General features: G+C 42.6%; 1 long non-coding RNA gene across 3 annotated transcripts in view; it reads left to right on the top strand.

Moving 5' to 3' along the window:
- The window catches only part of LOC306840567, a 47,099-nt gene extending 25,075 nt beyond the window's left edge, over nucleotides 1-22,024 (top strand). Inside the window, exons 3-4 of one of the 3 annotated variants that reach the window (XR_013781348.1) lie at nucleotides 21,810-21,892; nucleotides 21,976-22,024. This is a non-coding gene — a long non-coding RNA (uncharacterized lncRNA). Of the gene's footprint in view, nucleotides 1-11,197; nucleotides 12,874-21,809; nucleotides 21,893-21,975 lie in introns of those variants that run through there. The other 2 variants (XR_013781349.1, XR_013781350.1) reach the window with 2 other exon arrangements.
- The last annotated feature ends 507 nt before the right edge of the window (nucleotides 22,025-22,531 follow it).

Here is a 22,531-nt window from a genome sequence, read left to right as displayed (position 1 = left end):
TGTGTCTATGGTGACTAACACAGGCAGAAACATGGATTCAAAACATAATGATTTCAGCAGAGAGTTGTTTATTGTTGCTATGGTCGCGGCATATAGGCAAAAACAGTGCAATGTTATGAAATAAATATTTTCTTTTTTTGCAGTTGGTGGAATTTACTGTACGCCGCATGTTGCACCTTCATATCCATATAGTACTGTCAGTTTCCAGCTCTGCAGCAGCATGGGGCAATCTGTTGACTGTTAATTTAAAAGATAGATAACCCTATATCATATTATCCCTGCACATATGTGTCAACCACGCAGTTTGCAGATTAAAAACACACAGAGAGAGAGTAAGACAGAGAAAATCGCGAGCAGGACTTTTCTGGCACATTGAAATGTTTTAAATGAGGAGGGGGAAGAAGAGAGCCAGTCCTAAGCGTTGGGGCGTGTTTGACGCAGGTAGGATTATAGGCCCTAATAAGTTATAAATGATAGTAATGGCCATCTGTTCGCCTATAGGGAGCTCCTAGCCAGCTCTGATTTGGCACGCCGAGCCGCGGCACGACAGACACTCCTTTGAGCATTGGGCATTTAGAACGCAGCCACCTCGTGCCTGGGCATTTGCTAAATTCAGACGTGACACTCTGACAGCAGATGCTCAAAGCTAGACTTCAAGACGAGGATAAGTAGAGATTTTTCCCTCCTCTCCAGAAGCATTATGAACACTGTAGAGATGGAACTGTCAAATGTGCGACTAATACCATCCAATTATGACGGATGGTTGCAGTGTTGGGAGAAAAAAATCCACACAGAGGATTGAAACATTGGTTTAAATGGTACAAAACACCTGAATGTCGCAGTGCTTGGGTTGTAATGGAGTGGCTGCTTTGTCCATGGTAACTGTGGCCTCTCCATCTGTGTGTGTTTGTGCGTCAGGGCTCTGGTCTTAGCCCTGTGGCAGGTGTCTCATCCCAGTGCAGTGTTTGCAGTCTGGCCTCTTTAAGCGCTGTAGCCTGTCTGCTGCAGATTACACACACACAGGAGCAGATGGGTGCAGACCTCAGCACCCACAAACACACAAAGCAAGACCTGCCCAGCTGAATGTACTGGATCCATATGAGTGTGTGTGTGCATGTGTGGGTGCGTGCGTGTGTGTGTGTGTGTGTGTGTGTGTGTGGGGGAAATGATGCATATGCAACATGTGTGTTCATTCATCTGTGTTTGCATGTACAGTATCCGCATTAGCTGTATCAGAGTGTTTATATTTGTGTTCATGTTTGTAGCTTCAGCATTGCTAACGACAGTAGCGGGTAAACATGCTAATCCTGCTGCCCAGCGATAAGGAAGAAGAGTCTCTTCACTTCATCTTCTCGATACGACACATGTCCAGTCCCACATTAAGGCTAGCTTAACTAGAATGACTGGCTAAGATGTTTCTCTTGTCTTTCACAGGTGTGTTCATCAAAGCTAGTATTACTAGCGTGGCCAGATAAAATGCCATGTGACTGCATCGCAACCTATCTTTTTTTTTCAATTAAATCCTACACATTGTGGATAAAATGCTATGGCATACTAAAAGCTAAAAGTGCTTGAGGCTAAAGCTTTAACACAGCTTGCTGACACAAGAATGTTTGTGATATTCTGTTAATCTTGACATCCTTGGCATCTTAGAGGTCAGATATTCCTGACGCATCACGAGCAAAGATCATTACAGAAAGCCCTCCAGCCACTTCACTGAAGCAGCAGATTTTTAAAATATTTTTTACAGTGATTTATATTGGTGTTATGTGCCCACTTCAGTTGTTTGCATGTCTGGACTGCAAAAACAATTACCACACGGAAAAAATAAATCCCAGGTACCTATTAAAACAATTTATAGAAACCACTGACAACACCTGAAGCTCCAAAGCGATGGATTGAACAATAGGGGCTGAGTTTGGAAGCTGGCAACAGATGACTAAATCATTGAAAAGGAGACTTTAAGGCCCTTAAGTTACTATCCCAAATTGAAATAAGACTTCTTTCATTTTAAATCAGTTATTCTTTCCTGAACAATGAAAATAGAAAATGCACAGTTTGTGGATAGGATTTTTTGCTTACTTGGCTGTAAAGGCTACAGGACATGACATACAGGACAGAGTCTGTTATGTGACTATTAATGTGAGTTGTTATGCCTGCTTTTTAGGACGTTGGTAAGACTGGGTATTTTCAATAGACTCAACTCAACTCAAGAGTTCTTCTGAATGTGTCACAAGGATAAGCACTTTTTTTTTTACATCAATGAAGAAAAAACTAAACCGGGAATACAAGCATTTTGATTCAAGTCCTTAAAAAAAAGCAGGTGTGAGACCTTGTTGTGTTCTTTTCTTGTCTCTAAATGTTTCTGATTCTTTCTGTTCTGAGATGCAGCTGTGCTTTTGCTCTGATTTGTTGCATTTTTTTTTCTCCTGTCTCCGTCATTATCTGTAAACTGTACAGACACGACAAGGTGATGTCAGAAGAAACTTGTTTGGCTCTGACTGAACTGACAGGAAACATGCATACATATTCTCACACGCGTACATACAGATGCTCCTCTGTGTGCTCCTCACAGCTGCTGTTTGATCCTTCATGTGACCACGGGCTGCTCGTCACACATGAAAAGGAGAATGTGTCATCCACAAGGCTGATATATTGGACTTATAGGCGAAACTATGTGTGTTTGTGTGTATGTGTGTGGATACAGCTTTGTCCCATCCCCAGCTGTGTGTGTCCTCGGGGGCTTGATGTCCAAACAGGAAGAGGTGTCAGATGTCCCAGGGATTCATCTCTGGGACACAACAACTGGAGATCTGTCCATCTTCACACACACTTGAACACATTTACGCACACGCACACACTCACACTCACACACACACACACACACACACACACACACACACACACACACACACACACACACACACACACACATAAACTGTCACCTATACGTCACAGCAGCAGTTTGTCTTCATTCCCAAGTGGCCTGCATTTAGTTGACAGCAGCCTCCTTCCTGCAGAATGGGTTCCTCCCACCTCTTTGCATCTGCTTGCACACACACTCACACACAAAGATCTATACACACACCCTGATCTGAAGCTCTGATTATGAGTAATTAGCCGACCAAACAGGTACTGCGTCTGCTAATGTCTGAGGGCACAATCTTGAATGGGGGAGGTATAGGAAAATGTTGGGGAGGAGAAAGCTTCCTATTTCATTGTCCTATAAAATCTGAGCGACTTTAAGGGCCAGTAGGTTATTGGTTGATTGATGCCTGACATCAAATCCTTATTGTTTGATGCTTCAATTCATAGCTGTCGTGTCGAATTAGCATCACTTATCATCCTTTAAAGTGTTTATTGTTCATGGCTATGGTTGAGACGTGTGCTCCTGTTCTAACACTGATCCATTTCTGTCATCCTGGCGACTGCGGCTCAGTTTGTATTGTCATCGTCTCTCAATCAGAAGGTTGAGGGTTCGCTCCCCAGCTCCTACAGTCAATGTGTCCTTGGGCAAGACACTTAACCCTGAATTGCTCCTGCTACTTTGTCAGGGTTGTCTAAATGTGATTAGTTTCTCTGATGGTCCCACTACATAGCAAAGAATGGGTGTGAATGGGTAGGTGTGAAATGTGGTGGTGTGATATTGTGTGTCAGAGCATGTGTGTAGCCTTGTAAATTTTTATTTTTGGGAAAAATCTTTTTAGCTGGATTGCCTGTGTATGATAAAGGCCAAATACATGCGGGCATGCATGAATATGTGTGAAGGCAACTATACCTAAGTCCTGCCAGGTCCTTTATGATGTGTCCTCTCAAGATTGAAGCACACACTTAAGAGAGAGTGTGTTTGTGTGTGTTTGAGAATAAGAGCATGGAGTGTCTTATAACACAATACAAATCAAGTATAAGTCTGATTTACTCTCTCCTGCTAAGAAAAACAACAACAAATACAAAAAACGGACGATTTTGGTATGAAGGACTACCAGTGTGTTTCATATGACCACTACAACAAGAAAAGTTGTCAATCCATGGCACATCTTGGATTGAAAGATCCCCTTACATACCCAGTGTAGTTTATCACCGGGCATATTCCCCATGCCTGTTAAAGGGCAGTTTTTTCTTGCCATGATATGATGGATTCAGCTGGGTCCTTGTAGTACAGCAATAAGTAAGGTCTTTTACCTGCTTTTTGTAACATTACAATGAGCATGTTATGAACTGATGCTATACGAATAAAGATTGATTGATTACATCAGACCAATTACACACCCACACTCCTGCACCTTCAAACTAGTTTACTTTTTTTTTAGCCACAGATATTACAAATGGTACACTTGAAGAGTTACTGTTAGCTTTTTTCTCACAAAATGATTCCCCCTTTTTTACAGTCTTTAAGTTTTATTTCAATCTTTCTGTTTTCTAAAGTCCATCATAATATTCTCCTTGGGTTTAGGGTTTACAACTCAAACACATTTTTCTTCCTCATTGTTGGTAATGAGTCAGAAGATACTGGGTTCATCAAGGTAGCTTGTTAATGCAACCAGCAATCTCTCATAGTCTTAATTAATGCAGTTAACTTGGTAAGAAATATTGAACAAGAACAGAAATTGAAGAAACTTTCACTTTGATAGTTTGTTGCAGACTGTAAGTCATGGGAGACCATAGTAAACACAAACAATTAGGTCATCTAATTAGGTAATTTGTAGCATCACTAAATAGCCTGAAGTAGAAAGTAGAGCTAACATCCTTCCTTAGCATTAGCTTGGATGCTCAAATGACAATTTTTTATTTTTATTTTTTTTTTTAAGGTTTATTTTTGGCCTTTTTGCCTTTATTGATAGGACAGTGGATAGAGTCGGAAACAGGGAGAGAGTGGGGAGAGACATGCAGGAAAGTGGCCACAGGCCGGACGCGAACCCGGGCTGCCCGCGCGAGGAGCAAAGCCTCGCAACATGGTGCGCGCGCTGCCGCTGCGCTATCGGCGCCACCTCAAATGACAATTTGTTTACACTTTAAATTTAAAACAAGTACCATCTCCTCCAGGCTTATGCCTGCTATTCTTCAAACAATCCCCAAGATGTCTAAAATACAAATTAACATACAAGATAAAATGTTTTTTTTCTTTCTTGTATGCTCTTATCTAGAACCAGTTCTAAAAGCATCTAGCTTCTATCAAACTTCATTTGACAGGTCCATTTGACATTGACATGTTGACTTTTTCTGCAGGAACATACATTCAAACAGTGGAAAATGTTTTGCTTGATATACATGATGTTGACCTTCAGCGATAGAAAGTAATAAATAAGTAAACGCATGAATAAAGTCACTAATGCAAACAAATCAATTATCTCATTAATGCAAAACTGTCGAGAGAATTCCAGAGAGAGACATATTTGACCGAAATATTGTGTTAAAGGAATCTTGGGAGAAGAATGCTGAAATAATGCTTATATTTATGGGAATTCCTCTCGGTTAGAAAACTTTTTGGACAGGATATATGACTCACTTTGCAAAGTATTTGGCCATCACTTACCCGGGGGGTTTTAACTGGTCATCCTCTGGGCCATCCCAAAAGCTACTCATAGCAGTAATAACATATTCATAACATCTACTTCTTGTAGCAGCCACAAAGATAACAAGATTAAACTGGCTTAAAAGAGGTCCCTGAATATATTTGGCAATTAGTTGTTAAAGGAATGAACATGATGGAGAGAGTAACTTTTAAATCAAGGATGCAGACAGCAAACTGCACGGTTACAGCAGACTGTAACCGTGGCTCAAAGTGATGGAGGGTGCACAGACCTTGCCGGGGAAACTGTGGTTTTAAAAATCAAACAAAATGCTTGGTATGTAATGTAATGTGTGTATCACTTTTTTATCTGTTGGTACCCCATTGGACAATCACATTACTTTATATAAATATGTTCTGGTGTAAATTTCACTTCAGTCTTCAACTTTTATTTTCCTTGAAATTGTCTTAAAGATAAATGTTATTGTTTCTCCCTGATCACTTTTTAACTCCGTTGTGTAGATTTTATCATCCATCCTTGCAACCATTCCTTTAAATGTTCCCACACTAGCCGTGATGGAATTCTTTTCCATTTCACTCATTTGTCCTCCTCACTTGCTTTCTCACCATTTCCACTGTTGTTGCTGCGTCTCTCTCTCTCTCTCTCTCTCTCTCCTCTGATATATTTAAACCATCCCTCTGGGGAGAACAGAAGCTTGCCTCAATCTGGAACCAATTGTTTTGTTCGGTTCACGAATCCAGAACCAAACCCTGACAAAGGAACTCTTGTAAAGGGCCGCTGTGTTATTTGTTTTTGCCCGAGTTACAGATTGTGCTGTTATCAAAGTATTTATTGTGCAGTTGTGGATGCAGAGAGAGAAAGAGGCCCTGAAGCTTCACAGAACATCAAAGCTGTCACAAATACCAAGCCGGGGCCAAATGGCAAGAAATGCTGTGGGCACAAATGATACAAGCCCGAACTGCTACTGATAAGCAGCCACTTTAAAAACGCTCTCTCAGGGTTGGAATGATGTGCTCTGCAAGTTTAGACGACTGGTTAACATCCTTGCACTTCTATCACTTCAGTGCAACTGGGTTTAGTTCTATTCACATTTAAAAAGGGTGAACTAATTGAAAAGAAGCTTGGCAATGCAAGGGAAATAATATCAGCCTTTGCTCTGCTTGAGTCTTAATCAGAGAAGCTTTGCACAGCAGCATATGTAAGTTCAGGGAATTACGCACACAAGCAGACTGCTTGAAGTCTATCCCCTGGGGGTCATCTGGGACAGGACCTCTGGCTCTGTGTGGAGGTGTGTCTGTGAGTCTATGACAGGCTGAGCCACTCAGCTGGAAGCCTGTCAGCATATGCCAACCAGCTGAGTTATTCAGCAGAGAGTTAGCTTAGCGAGAGCAGCCCCCAGACCTTGATAGGTCATCTAATGACCTTTATGTTGATGATGAGCTGCTGGAGGAGGGTCCAAAAGTATCCACTGCCAAGTGTTAAATGTCATATCAGTCAATATGAGTTGCACTGCCACATTTTTTTTTAAATACAATAACATTTGAGCATCTTTGTTTCAGCCATTGTTAACTCTATTTGACCAGAATAAAAGATGGATTATGCATAGTCAGTGGTGATTCTAGAGTCTGTTGGGGCCCCAGGCAAAAAGATTCAAAGGGCGCCCCTCAGAGAGCTATTCATCACCGTTACTTTACAAATGATCTGACACTGTAAACTGGCATTGGCACTGATCATGTTTTTTTCCTGTTACTTTGTTTTACTGGTTATGAAGTGTGAACACTTTAACTGATATTAAGTGCTGTTAAATTGGCCTCCATAGGCAATCGGTTCCCTATTGTTATACCTTGCTTGTTGACAAGCAGCGCCCCTGTGGATGGTTTACCGATTGGCTTAAGAAAGGCTAAGGCTTTGGTGCTTTTTGATTACTCCCTGATTTCTTGACCTCTCACACGTTTCTCTGTGAAGTCACATGCAGCGACAGATGACAGGAGGGCTCAGGTCTGGACAGAAGCGCAAGAGGATCTCCGACTTCTCTTAAACCCATTAAGGCCACCTGGGTGTGTAGCCATGCGTGGCTTGAGAGATGGCCAGGAGGTGTGTGAGCTTGTGCGTATTTGTGTACCGTGAGTGTGTGTGTGTGTGTGTGTGTGTGTGTCAGTGTGTGCAGGCCGAGAGGTGGCCAGGAGGAGCAGGCTGTTCGGGGAGTATTAGCGGGCTCTCACATGTTGCATAACAGATTCCCCATCTTGTGAAAAAACCTGCCTGCCAGGATAGCCTTTCACAAACGCCCTGTATACTCGCACACAGACAAGTATACATGCACATGCCCAGCACTTTGCAACACTTCTTTGTTTTGCTTAATTAGCGAGATGCTTCTGCTTTTTCTTTGTATCATTTGCATGGCTTTTACCTATCAGTGATGTGTGAGAAGGAAAAAGTTGCCAGGCTGGCCTCCTAACTCACGCAGGTTGAGTCAAAGCCTTAACAAATGTCATTATCCAGACCAGCCTGGGGGTGATTATGTAGTGCGCCGCTTATGGCGCTGTGTTTAGCATGGGCCTGCTGCATCCATCCAGGCCAACTGCTGTGTGTGTGTCTGTGCATATGGGCCCCGGCTTGCTCGGGGCTGTGATCCGATGGGTCCTATAACACCAAATCAAACACAGAGGGGAGTCGCAGCCTGCCTGTTTCTCTGTCTTAGCCTCTGTGTGTGTGAGTATGTTTGTGAGCAGGGGAGGGGGGGGGTTAAGTAATAAACAAGGGCTCCATGGTGACAACAGATGCAGCTGCAGCAAAGAATGAAGTTGAGTGTCAGCAGTAAGTAGCAACTGTGTGCATGTTTTGCGTGTGTGTGTGCGTGTGTTTGAGGAGAAAAAGACCAGCAGTTGGGGCCCAGTGAGCGTCGTAAACACCAGCAGGCCATGACTTCCACAAATAGACCTCTAAGGAAAAAAGAAGAGTGGGAGAAAGGGGGGGAGAAAAATAAGTCCATGCTAAAAATAAACTTACTGGGAATGTAATGAGTTTACTATTAATGAGGCTAATCAAAAAATGCTAAAACAAACAATCAGTCAGAAATAATCAAAGCTGGAAGTGAACATTTCTTCACTCTGAGCTCTGGCATCCACACATCAAATGTCAAGCCTGAGTCCTGCTGCCCCCATCACTAAAGCGCCAACAATCTATTCATCAGTTTTCATCATCTTTCATCATTATATGGTAATCCTCCCCGTTCACTCGGGGTCCTTCTTGACAGCCCCCTGCTGTGTTTCTTTCTAGTCCTGTTGTGTGCCGAGTGTGCCATCTTGCTTCACACATCCTATCAGTGGTTCATAATCCCTCCTTTATTTAACACTGAATAGCACACTGCCGTCTCACTTCAACGCAGGACTACAAGATAGCAGTGCAGCAGCCTCACCAAGTGCTCTCATTGTTGGAGCACCTCTGCTCTGCAATCCACATCTCACCCCAGTGTGATCCCCCCCCCCCCCCTTTACATAGGCTATTTTCCAATATTATTTATGCAAGGACTCTCTTTAGTCCTCTCTAAGCTGGCTTTTTCAAGGCTTTTCACTGAAAGGCTAAAATCATACAAATCTGCACCCAAAACCCTCAGAAAAAAAGCATATGGAGCACTATACCTTAATCAGAGCAGTCCCTGTTTGACTGTGTGTGTGTGTGTGTGTGTGTGTGCTCACTAATATTAGAATAATCCCTGGTGATTATGGGAGTGGTTATTAGGATGAATATGGCAGAAGGGTCGGGTCGGGCCGAGCTGAGCCCAGCCTGTTGTGAGAAACAGATGTCGGTTGACCCACATCTGCCTAGCATGCTGGGACGTCGGAGTGTCAGGTCACAGCTCTGTCACCTCAGGGACACTGTACATCTGGGCCCCTGAAAGATCATTGGCTTTTCCTCTCTTGGTTCACTTTGTCCCCTGAAAGGTGTCAATAACTGGCTCTCTACCTGTCTGTCTCTCTATTATACCCACAGATACAAAGGCTGATATATGCATGTACACACTTTGTACAAATACAAATATTTCTGGCATAAACAACACGCTTCAGACTCTGATCTCCAGATCAAAGGTTTTTGGTCAATCTGCACTCTTGGATTGTGACCCAGACCAGTAAGCCAGGGAATGTGTGAATATAAGCACCCACTTGTACAACACTGCTTGAAATGGAAGCTGTGTGAAATTCTCGCATTGAAATGGTAGTGTTTTAATTTATTGTATGTAAATATAACATATACATCTTGACAATATTGACTCCGATATTTCTGTTCAGAATGCCACCAGCCACCATGGTCACCTCAGACTTCATTGAGAATATACTACATGTGATAATTGCCACAAAGTGCACCTCCTTGAAAGAAGTATACGTTAAACTGGATTAAATCTCTTCACCACAGTGGCCCAAGACCCAACCCTCATCCTGATGATGCATCTACATTTCCTGTCTCTCTTTAACAGTCCTGTCTGATAATGGGGGAAAATGCCTACAAATACCTTAATCTTTATTTTCTCCTTTTACTTTTCCATTTAGTGCAAAAATATGCACTTGTCAACTGCTACCTAGCTCGACATTTATATTGTTTTCTTATGTAATTTTCCAAGCCCATAACTTGTATCGCACCCCCAGTTATCTGAATTGTCTTCCTTGTTTTCTGAAGGGTTTTTACTGGTCTTACTTCTAGGCATTTGGCAAGGTCAGGAACCACAGAGAAATCAACAGCCCTTGAATAATGTTGACTGCTTTTCCATGACCAAAAGAGCATATTTGAAGCAAAGTTTTAATGACTTTGTAATGAATTTAAGTGTATTGTATTGGACCTGCATATTTGCATTTTATCCATTTTTGGAAGTTGCTGAAGTTGAGTGGTTTAGTTTTGTATGACATTAGTTCTTTGTAAAAAAAGAAAGACCTATCAAGCAATTCTGCAGTAAGATATTGTAGTTACAACACAAATGCACACTTGAGGATTCTGCGCTGGCTTCCAGTGACAAGAGAGAGGAAAGAAGCACAGATTTCCTCATGTCCAAACCAAACATTGTGGCTTTAAGTTATGGTTGCATTTACTTGAAATGATGCGGTAGACCAACATTGAGAATCAGTGAGCTCTAATTGAAAACAGCTTGCCGGAGCTCCAGTGAGTCCTGACTGTGGGACTGAGTCCCTTTTTTCCCTCATAGTGCTCCAATGTGCTCGTTCTCTGGTCATTCCTCCGTGTTCCCAGGAGGCCTGAAGGGTTACGGTCCAAGATAGTATTTGGTTGACTCATATTGGCCTTTCTGGCAGTCAAATAACAAGTTCACACGACGTCATGTTGCTGCCGCTAAAGAGTGGGACATCAAATAATGTCATTTCCTTCCATAGATTGCTGCATGGTGACACCTTAATCAAAAGTGAATGGAGGCAATTTACACTCACTGTTACAGAGTGGAGCAAACTTTAGTTACATCATCGCATGTTGGTTTAGTTGACCTTATTTTTTAAATTCAATGACCTTGGTGCATAACTTACATACATAGTCAGTGTGCACTCCACCTACTCACATTCTTTATCTTCTTTCATCCAGTTTTTCTTTCATTTTTCATTGTCTAATTTCTCTCGCCTGCTTCCTCTCCTCCTCCTCGACCTTCTCGCTCTCTCTCTTTCTTTCAGCAGGATTAAGGCCCATCCGTGTCATCCCATAGGGCAGAGTGGTTTGAGTGACAGCCGGGTTTAACGTCTTGACACAGGTCCGTGCCCCCGTCATCATCGCTGATCGTCCCATGCTGGCCCTCAGAGTGACAGGCGCCTGCAGAGCCATTTACTCCCAATGCAGACAGAAAAAAAACCCCCTCCTCGATCACTGGCTTTCACCGGCATTTTAGATGTGCCCCCCCCCCCCCCCCCCTTACCTCTCAGTCATGATTCACTTTTCTGTTCATCTCCCTTTTGTTCCTACACTCCATTAGACATTGCGATTTATTTGTCCCCTCCACCTTTCTGCTCCTCTCTTTGACCTGCTCTAATCATCATGTGATGTCACCTCTCTTCTGAAGAGTACACGCCATAATCGATCTAAAAGAATCTGCCCGATATTATTTAGGGTCATAACTTTTTGTAACTTAACACTGACAAGCTGCTATCTTTGAGAGGGACATATCAGATGGGGTGCTTCGGTCTCTTTTGGGAAGTCTAACAGGCGTCACGATGGAGCTGTATGATCTTTAAGCTTGATGTTTTTGTAAATACATTAACCTTATATGTTTTCTAAACCACTCCACATAGGACTTACTGTAGGAAGAATCCTAAAGTAGTATAGAGAAATGAAATGGAAAATGCTGCTTCCACTGGTTTGTGACTGAAACGAAGCGTCACTTTTGTTTTGATTGATGTAATGTGACTGTGAACAGACCTGCTGGCTGAACAAGCTTTACTCACTGCCCTCAGACACAACAGACTATTGCCTAATGCTGGTCAGTAATGTCTCAATGTGTTAGAATTTTGTACATGTCAGGAATGGGGAACATGTTTTCTGTTTTTGTTATTATCTGTTAACTTTAAGTGTTCAAAGAGACAATATGTTCCTCTGACATGTAGCGTTTAAAATTGGTACTGCAGTCCAATTTTAAAACATTAGAGAGAGCTATCTCCACTCAACCCCTCCATCCTAAAGTCCATGAGCACACAGTTGTCTTTTCTAATCTTTTTTATTCACTTTTGAAATTCGGAACTCCCTGGCTACAGAAAAATATCCTGTAAAATGAAGACTTATGCAGAAATATGCGGCTTGGTAATTTCTGCTCTATCTTTTATTGGGATGAAAAATAACAAATCACAGCAAAGCCTCATAATCTTAATCAGAGATGCGAATTATAATATGACAGTGTGGTTATGACGAACTTACATCTTGTGTGTGTTTGAGAGAGAGAGAGAGAGAGAGAGAGAGAGAGAGAACAGAAGGACAGGAGGGCATCAGATGAGTACAGACTGTTTCCACCTGCCAGGTGCCTGGTCTCTAATCCCCCCTCTCTGTCTGATTAAACACACACACAGACGCACAAACAGGCGCAACAAGGTCATCTCTCTGTCAACCATACAATAGCGCTGTGTGTACCCATCTGGCCCACATCCTAAATACTTCCTCTTTACAAAGCACATAAAAAAAGTTAGAAGAGTTCCAAGATTTGCTGCCTGAGATACAGGTTAGGTCAGTACTCTAATATTATTTTTACGAAACAGAATTTTATTTTCCACTATTTTATTCAGTTATTTCTTTTCTGTACCATTCTGTCTTGAACCATGGACCTCATTTTTATTTTTTAATAATATCAGAACATCTTTTAAGGTCACTTATTTGTATCCTTGTACTGCCTTTTCTTTCTTTCTGCCCGTCGAGGTTTATCTCTGGCATTGGAGAAGCTCCTCCTGTGGTGAGTCATATCAATCTGACAATATTTTATGCAGGGAGTACCGCTCTTTGATATCTTGAGGATAAGAAGACTTTTGTAGAGACATTGACACCATTTCTCCTCCTTCTTCTCCTCCTCTTCCCTCTCCTCCCACTCCTCTGCTTTTCCTTCCCCTGAGGAGGTTTGGCTTCTTCTGCCCCCTCCGACTGCTTTTATGTCTGACGAGGTTCTGTGCGGTGGAGGTGAAGACGAGGTCAAACGACTTCAAACGCTGCTAAGAAACATCACATTGAAAATGAATAAAGAGTAATGCAACCGTGTTTGTGTATACTTGACTGAATCTCTGATCACTATGTCTTTGTCTTGAAACTATAATAAATTATGGAAGATCTTGTTAGTGTGACACAAGCAGTAAATGTTCCCGTTTAACGTAGTGTGCTGCCTAGGTGTGCTGGATCTCCATTATTTACTGTATTTAGTATCGTAGCAGCGAGTGATACTATCTTAACTATAGACCCTGTATGTGTGTGGTTTGATCTACATTTTGATAGCATAGGAATTCCACATGGTGCCAGGCTGTCTGCAGCATCTCCCCTCCTCACCTGTTGAAGCTGTGATTAGATACTGTCAGCCCTAAGGCCACATACAGGTAGAGCACAGTGGAGCTAGCTTTCCCTTTTTCAGCGGGATAGGAGAGAAGTGGTGAACTCCACAAACTGCAGACGGTGCTGAAAGTTTGTGTCACACTAATGAGCAATCTGTCAACAAGTGTGCACTACAGCAAACTTGAAGGAAAAAAAAAGTTCAAAACAAGAAAGAAAGATTATATAGTGGAAATCCTTGTAAGGCTTCCCCTCCCAACCTTCAACTCCCACAGCTAATGTCTTGATGATTTCAACACTTTGTATTTTGAACAACACATCATATCTTATTTATAGGTACAATGTCAGAAAGATTGGCAGTTTTATGGGGCTTTTCTTTTTAAGACGGAGAAAAAAAAAAAAAAAAGAGCATGGTGCCAGGCAAAAAACGGGGAAAGTTATTAAAAGAAAGAATAAGCAGAAATGTTTCCAGCTTTTCTAAATTGTTCAACTTTTTCCATGTCGATGCCACATTTCCCCCCTGTCACTGAATAGTTTGTTGGCAGAACTGGAAAACAATACCCATCTGATCCACAAGGAATAATGAGCTGAAGTGAGTTTATTTTTGGCATCATTGCTTTCTATAGTGACACTACAGGAGTGAGCTTGACGTATAATAGGCTACTTACAGTTGACATACTGTAAGTAGTGCTTTAATACATATTTTATAGTAAATGTTCGACCTTTATCCTCTCCCTAGTATTAAAATGATCAACATTAATGTTATAATTTATCCGTTTGCTCTACTAATTAACCGAAGCGGAATTCGAAAATTCTGTAACCAGTGTGAAGCTTACTTCCTTAAATCAAAAACAGCGCCATCTTTCTCTAAGTGTGTTTGTGTTGCCTGAAGCATTTGGATCGAAACGGATCCTTTTATTAGCGTCATTGTTTATATTTGTAAGGTCAAACGTTCATACTTCATCGTGTCAGTGAAACCCAAAACATGAAACTAGCGTCCTCTCATCGTCAACAACGACCCTGCTGGACAAAATTTATAACCTAACTAAAGTCGATTTTATTCTCCTTAACTTTTCAAGTCTTTTCTTTACAGCATGGCAGGATTTTAAGCTGCTCCTTGTGCATGCTTAGCAACAGCAGGGTTAGTGAAATAGCCTTTTTTTGACACTCCTAAAACAAAGAAACAACCTAATTCAGTGACTTCATACAACCATGTGTCAATCACTCTGAAAGATGTGAATCAATATTTTAACTTTATCTAGCACAACAGTGAGGTTACTGGAATGACTGTTCTCTGTACATACAAACATTTTTTTTTAAGTTAACTATTTCTTAAATACAAAATGGTAAATACATCAACACCTCAAATGTTACTGAGTTGTGGTTGAGGTAATGATATATCAAAACGTTGGCACATAAATCCTTTGGCAGACTACATACCAGCAGGTAAGTCATTAAATGTGTCTTTGGGTTTAAGGTGGATATACCTTTTAAATATAATTGCTTTTAGCCTAAAGGTATCATAAAACAGCTATATCATCACCCCTGCGTCTCTCACTAGGATTTGTGATTGTTCATTGAAGGGGCACGTCTTGCAGGCAGGGAGGCTGACAAAGTAGTTGTGACCCTGGGCTGAGTCTTGTTGTGGCGCTGGCGTCTCTGGAGGGCTTGTCTGGATGTTGGCTGTGCTCTGTCTGGGGCCGCACTGCACTCTAATCACCCTGACGCTGCACTTACAGGGCTGACAGCTATGGCGCCAGAGAAACAGAAAGAGAGAGGGAGAGAGATTGTGTACACGTGACACGGCCCACCTTGGCTCTCCACTTGTTCCCTCTCAAGATAATCACTTTGTATTGATTTTCTTGGAGCGCAGAGATGCCTGTTACCTTTCAACCTCCTCTTATGCTGCCTGTCAAAATATCCAAGGGCCACAGCATACAGACTGGTTACCTATTACCTCTTCTGATCCACTTAATAATTAATTATGAATGTGAATGAGAGACGCTGCGGCGGGCCGTCACTTTTTGCGCCGTGATCAATAATGAAACTTAATATAAGGCGAGAATTGTATCTACTCCCTTTGAAAGGAATCAGGCCCATATGGGTTGGAGTGTGGTGAAACATAAACCCAAACTCTGTGTGCGAGTATGCAGTCCATGCTTCATTCCTTTACAGCTTGTATCAGTGAGCTGAGGCGTCACAGCCGGCGCCCTCTGCTACTTACCTAATTAGCTCTAGGAGCCCTTGCATTATTAACAGACCCCCTAAATCATTCAAAGGGGCCCTAATGTGTGTGTGCGCGTGTGTGTGTGTGTGTGTGTGTGTGTGTGTGTGTGTGTGTGTGCGCGCGCACAAGGGTACACACAGAGGGGGTATGGAGGATCACTGTGATAATGTCCCTCCCTATTCACGACATGTCAGACGTAATTATTCACCCTGGGAAGACACGGGTCCAGAACACTGGTAATGGCACTCTCCTTATACTCTCCTCCTCCTCCCCTCCCCTCTCCTCCCCTCCCCTCCCCTCCCCCTGCTTTTATGACTGACAAGGTGCTAGAAGGCTCAGGCACACATTTTATGGATAGACAAATAGCAGAGGACGGTCAGTATTGTTCGACAGGAATGTCCATGTTACAAAGGTCACACGCTAATGTGTCGCCATCGGCAGGAATAGACGGATAATGTTTGTTTTATTATGTTCATGGATCCCATTTGCGTGAGCGGCTATGTCATTTGTAGGCCTCATTTGGTTATATTAGTTGTAATGCAGTGTACAGTACATTACTGTGATAATAGCGCCAGTATCGTTTAGCTTCTTTAACCGGCGCATGACTCTCGTTTGTTGCTCTCGAGCGACTGCAATGCGTTCTGGGAAAACAAATGTGAAAGAAAACGCAGCTGAATCATGTTCAGCGGAGTGCGGTTGTTTTCTTTAGGTTCGGGAGATGGAAGTGGTTCAGTTCCTTTTGTCAGCAAAGAGTCAGCAAGACGCAAATGAAAAGTCAATACGGTGTACATCACTTCCTCCCTCTCAGCCAATAGCTGCAGTGGAGGGGTGTGTGTGATATTGTTCTCTGTGAGATAATATTTGGCTAGGCTGGCGACCAGGAGCGCTTGCCCTGGTAATTCCACATGTGTTTACAGGAATGTGACTGTTTCCTGAAGCCTCTCTGTAGCTCTGCAATGCGGGTTGAATTCCAAAACATCGCTGGTGCTCTAAGCGACATATTTCATTCTACCGCGAAGATTTACACGCAGAGGACCAGGAGAGGATGACCCTGAGAATATTTGTGATACTTTCTGCCCAAAAATCTACCCACACCTTTTCTTTTTTTATTTTATTGCAACTGTCAGCCTAACTCTAAACCTTTTTCAGTAACTTAACGCTACCAAAACATAATAAAAGATCTTTCAAATTTACAAAGAAAAAATAAACACACTCTACATGCTGCATTTCCAGGGTCCAAAACTGAAATAAAAATATCACATTTGTTCATAATTTGACCTCATCAGATCTCATTCAAGTTGAATTCACATGTTCCTATTGCTGAATCACCTCTTGTATTGTAGTGTTTTTATTTCTGAAGTAAATAATGCCAACAGGGAGCATTCTGGATGAAGTGATTTACTGTGGTGTAGTTGAACAATCAGTGAATCAGAGATCAGAAGTGAAAAGCATATCGAATGAAAATGATGACATGAGAATAAAGCAGTTACATTACGGGTAAAAAATTCTTTGAAAATGAAACTTTCGGGAGGCATTTGCTAATAGTTTCTTTTAACAAAGCCTTTCATAATTATTCTTCAAACCTAAAAAAAAAAAGGGGGGGGAATTATGAATAGGAAATAGATTCCAGTGATGGTTATTCAGACCAATTTGGCATCACAGCATTAGCGCTAAAGGTCTATGATTGCATATTGTGCAAAGTAAGGTGTTACAATAGGACAGCGGACATGCCCAACTCTGCCTGTGAGTATACTTGTGAATAAAGCTTCAGTCTTTTGGCAAACAACTATTTTAGAGCTGGAGACAGGCAGTACTGCTCTTCAGAAATGTTCCAGCATAACAACTTTGTCACTTTTTTTTTTTGAAAGGAGAGGGGCTGAGAGGATAAGTAGATTACAGTTTTTTTGTTTGTTTTTACTGCATTTGCCGGGGTGGAAACATTCTGATGGGAACTGTAATGGGGGGGGGGGGGGGGGGGGGAGAAAATGAGACGAGATAAAAAGTCTCAAGATGTCGGAGGAGTGGGAGAGAAGGGCGAGCGAGAGGCTCCTTTACGTCGTTAATCTGGTCGGCCCCTCCCCCCTCGGTTTCAATTAAGAAAATTACTTTTCAGTTCAATTAACAATAATTCACGGTTAACTGAATAAAGTTTATTACACAATCGAGGCGACAACAAAGAAAGCGAGAGGGACACACTTCGACACGAATACACAGGACTCTAGTTATTGGAGCAGGTGTCAGGGCCCCTGATCTATTGACCCTGGCAGTGTTTGGTGAACTGTGGGTTGGAGGATTCTCGATGCTGCGGAGGGCCTGACGCCGGAGGTCGGGGGAGGACGATGTCTGTTACCGGATGTGAGGGAGAAATGTGTCATTGCACTCTTAGATTGAGGCCCCCCCCCCCCCCTCTATCCTTGGCCTCAGGCGGCAGCTTGCATCGCAGCGATTAGCTCCCAAACACAGACAATAACACTAGCAGCCACATTGTCATAATCGCCATTATCCCCCTCCACCGCCATCATCACAAAAAAAAAAAAAAACCCGTGGCAGGGATTCATTTCTGGAAGCTCCCACCCTCTTTTATACAACTACAGATGAGCTGTCTGCCTATAAACATTTCGAAAAAGCATGCAAAACTGTCCCCTTCTGCATTTACATCCAAAACAATCAAGTGTCCTCGGCTTCATCCCCCTTTTGTTCCATCCCTCGTCCTCTTCTCCCCTCTCTCCCCCTTCCTTCTCTCCCCCCCCCCCCCCCCCCTGAAATGATTTAGACTGCTACAATTATTGGGTAATCTCCACTGTCATTACTCTTAACATCTGCTCCGTCACAATGCTAAGGGCTTTTGGCTGTGCTCTGCGATGGGTTCTTCTATGTGCTTACAGTCCTGTGATGCACACTTTGCATTGCTTTCTGCACTAGAGAGAGGGGATTGTGTTTGAGTTGTTCTTATACTGGATGTTCTTATCAGGATGGGCTACCAGGGTTTTTTAGGTGACATCTCAGCCGATCATATTCCAAAAAACAAAGGCAAAATTTTTTGGTTCACACAATGACAGCGAGTTGGGTGCCTGAAAACGGATGGTTTTGAAAACGGGTCCAAGAGTGCAAACTTTTAGTAATGGCACCACACCGGTGTAATGCTGTAAGATCAGTCCGGAAACACAATGTGTCCGAGTGTTGGAAAGCCTCGCGGTTCTGTGGCACGCTCCACATTTGGAGGCCGTCGTCTTCCAAGTGGGCATCCTGGTTTTCGACCTTCGACCTTCGGTTCCTTTCCTGCACGTCATTCCCAACGTCTCTCTCAACATCTCTGGTTAGCGTATCAAGAGGTCAAAGGTCAGCTGATGTACTTGAAAAATGTAAAATCTGTATAACATCAGATCTTATGAAAAAAAAAAAAGGCAAAGCAACAAATTCTCCTTTTTCCCCTTTTTTATAGCAGAAAAAGAAAAAACGTTCCTCCTCTTCCCTCGTGTTTCTGTCTGTCTGCCTCTGAATGAATGAATAACAAGCAACCAGCCAGCACACAGGCTGTTAAGCAGGCTAACCTTTAGTGAGCAGGGAGAGGAACATTGAGAGATTTCCATCAGATTACCCTCTCCAATTTCTATTGTGTGATAGCCCCCGTCAAGGCAATACCCCCCCCCCTTCTCCTCACGCAGCAAATTGGAACCATTTGGTATTCAGATAACGGCAAACAGCTCAGATCTACTGGAACAATAAGCGCTTTCCAACTGATTGCCCACCTGGACTGAGCCGCGCAAAGACAGTCTTGATAGTCGTCACTTTCTTTCAACGCCGCTCAATTGCCAGTGGTGGTTTCATTTTCCCGACAGTTTCTAAAGAGGTTTCCAGTCCGACCTCCCACTCCGGTCGCTGTTGATTGACCTTCGTTTTCTCTACCAATCAGATGTCACAGCTGAGCAACGGTTGCGACGTTTGTCTGAAATATAACCTATACAGCAGTCAAATGTAAGTTTAAACTTCTGTTTCCACCCCAGCAAGAGGATTGGACTGACATGGGTCCATTACAGTGTGATTGAGATGGATGGCCTGTTTTTACTATCTTTGTTTTGTATGTATGTGTATGCGTGAATATGCTCCCAGAGTACTGAGGGAACACATTGTGACCCTGGTTGTATTTGGCCACCAGAGGCCACGCTGGCAAAGGCTGAAATGATGATAAAGGACAAGGGGCCCTGATGGCAAAATGTGGATTAATGAAGCTCAGATAGAATTAATAGCCATGACATCCCACAACAGCGGAGCGGCTAAATGAGAGTATGTCGCGGGCTGCGTCACAGTCTCTTCGCTTGTTTCGCTCTCAAGGTGAAAGTGGGAGTAAAAGAAGGTCAAGTTTCAGCCTGCTTGTGTAAACCTGTTCACACTTGACAAGCTGAACGAATGGAAGCGTTTCACGAGAGCAAAGTGATCAGTTTCAGAGTCTCCACGTATCTGTATATCGCTAACACAGCAAAGAGTACGGCTCTCCTACTCAAAGTGATGATTCTGATCATGCGGGCAAGAAAACCATTAGTCAACCAGCATTTCAATGAATCTTCACTTTTTCTTTGGCAGTGGCTTTGAACACAGGGCAATGCATTAGTAACAACATGGCGGCCTGTAAACTTGATCAACCTTGTCTGAAAACCAGTGTTTGTTTCTATTTTCCCCAATTTTTTTTTTTCCTCTGGGGATTCGATCAATCAATCAATCAATCTTTATTTGTATAGCGTCAATTCATAACAGGTGTTATCTCGAGACACTTTACAAAAAGCAGATAAAGGACCTTACTAAAGGACTCGATCTTCACTCAGAGGTCTCCTCTTCTCCAAAAGAGTCGGACACAAACATTTCAACAGGTAAACACCCTGACAAGATTTTGGGCGTTAAAAATACACTTTTTTTTTTCTTTTTCTCCAGTGCTCTTTGGTGGGGCACTTGACATTAAGCAGGGGCTGAAGACAAAACTGCTGAGTCATTTTTGGGTCAACATTTTATTTTATTTTTTAAAGTTCATCATTCTTTTGGGTTTTAACCAGGAGCTGAATCCATTCCAAAAACAAATCGATCTGGAGATTAAAAAACTGTAGGATTGCAGGTTGGAATCTATTGGAATATATTCAATAAAAGTGAAACATAACAAACTGTTATAGTGTCGCTGCTCGGTGGCAATATGTTTGTCTCTCCGAGCCTCAGATGTTTCTCCCAGCAGCTGCACGGAATACAGATTCAACCCCCTGAAGTTTTTGTTTGGCTGTTCGAGGATAACAGTTGCTGGACCGACTTGTCTTCTCTTTGATTTCACCACCTGGTCCGTTGTTCAGTTGGTGGTCTTTCACTTCTACCTCCTGCGGGCTACAAACATCCCGTCTTGTGTGTGTGCGCTGCTCGCACACCGGCACACCTGGACAACTTATTAGCATGTTAAGTCAGGAACTGGAGAATGGCTTCGCTCCAGGTGGTGATCAGTCATTCATGTGTGATCAGTTCTGCAGGTAAATGTTTACCTCAGACTGGTTAGACATTAGTGCAGCCTGCAGGCTAAGGTCATTAAGGCCTCGCTGGAAGTCTTTTGTAACAGTTTGTAAGTTTTTGTTTTCGCTGGTGGCTCATGATAACGTCTCGTTTGTTTTTTGAAGAACTGGAAAAAGTGCAAACAAACAGGCAAGAGTTAAAGCTTTAAATGCAAACATAAAGTACATTCAGAAAAGGGTTTAAAGTCTGACACATACTTTGGACATTTTTTTTTTTTTTTTTAATGTTTTACTATCAAGTTACATGAAAGAACACCACATAGTTGGATGGAGAAAAAAAACCATTTGGAGAAACACGAAGGGGAAAGAAGTTCATAGAGTTCCCTCCAGAGCATCTTGTTTTCTATGAAAACACATGAATGTGTTTTCTTCTCATGTTTAGTCCGATGGGAGACTACGGGGAGTGAGAGGAAGAATCAAAAAAAAAAGAAAAAAAAAAAGGGGTTTGAATTACAGTTCAGATACGCATAATAATTCTCTAACATACTGTTCTTTATTCTGACACAGGAGATCTTCTCAAAGTGGGACCAACCAGCTGCTCAACAAACAATCCTTCAGGCCATGAACACGCTGTCTGTCCTGCACTGAAGGTACATTTGTGTTATATTAATACACAAAAAAGCAAAGTTAATAACGTCTCCAATATGAACTATTGATGTTTCATTTCTTTCAGGTGTCCAAATGAAGACTTTCTCTCTATGACAGAATAAAGGGGATGACAGGTAGGTTACATGTTGGTTCTCCTCTCCTAATCCCTATGAGGACTTTTTTTTTTTCCTTCACAAAGTGTGCTTGACCTCATCACGTTAAAGACCCATTATGCCACCTTTCTGCTCACCTCTCAAGTATCTGTGACTGAGGGGTAAACGATGACCCCCCCCGGGCAGGAGGGGAGGGGGGGGGGGGGACTCTGGGAATGACTGTAACAAGAGAGACCACACTCTCCTGAAAGAGAAACTGAGATAGGGAGCATTGACAGGATTGAGCTCCCAGGTGGGGTGTCACCCTCTGGGGAGGCAACAGTTGCTGACAAAGCTGTGCGTGTGTGTGTGTGTGTGTGTGTGTTTGCTTGTGTGTGTGTTACACGAGAAGGCCTTGGCAGGTTCTCTCTTTGTGAATGAAGATCGTTTGGTTTTTTTTGCTCGTTAGGCGCTGGTTACTTTGTGGGCTGATGATAAGTTGACATGTTGAAGCGTCCCGCGGAGTCGAGCTGGGGTCAATGTTGCAGA

Source organism: Symphodus melops (assembly GCF_947650265.1).
Source record: "Symphodus melops genome assembly, chromosome: 19".
In the NCBI taxonomy this organism is placed as follows: Eukaryota; Metazoa; Chordata; class Actinopteri; order Labriformes; family Labridae; genus Symphodus; species Symphodus melops.
This window is presented reverse-complemented; position numbering and strand designations above follow the sequence as displayed.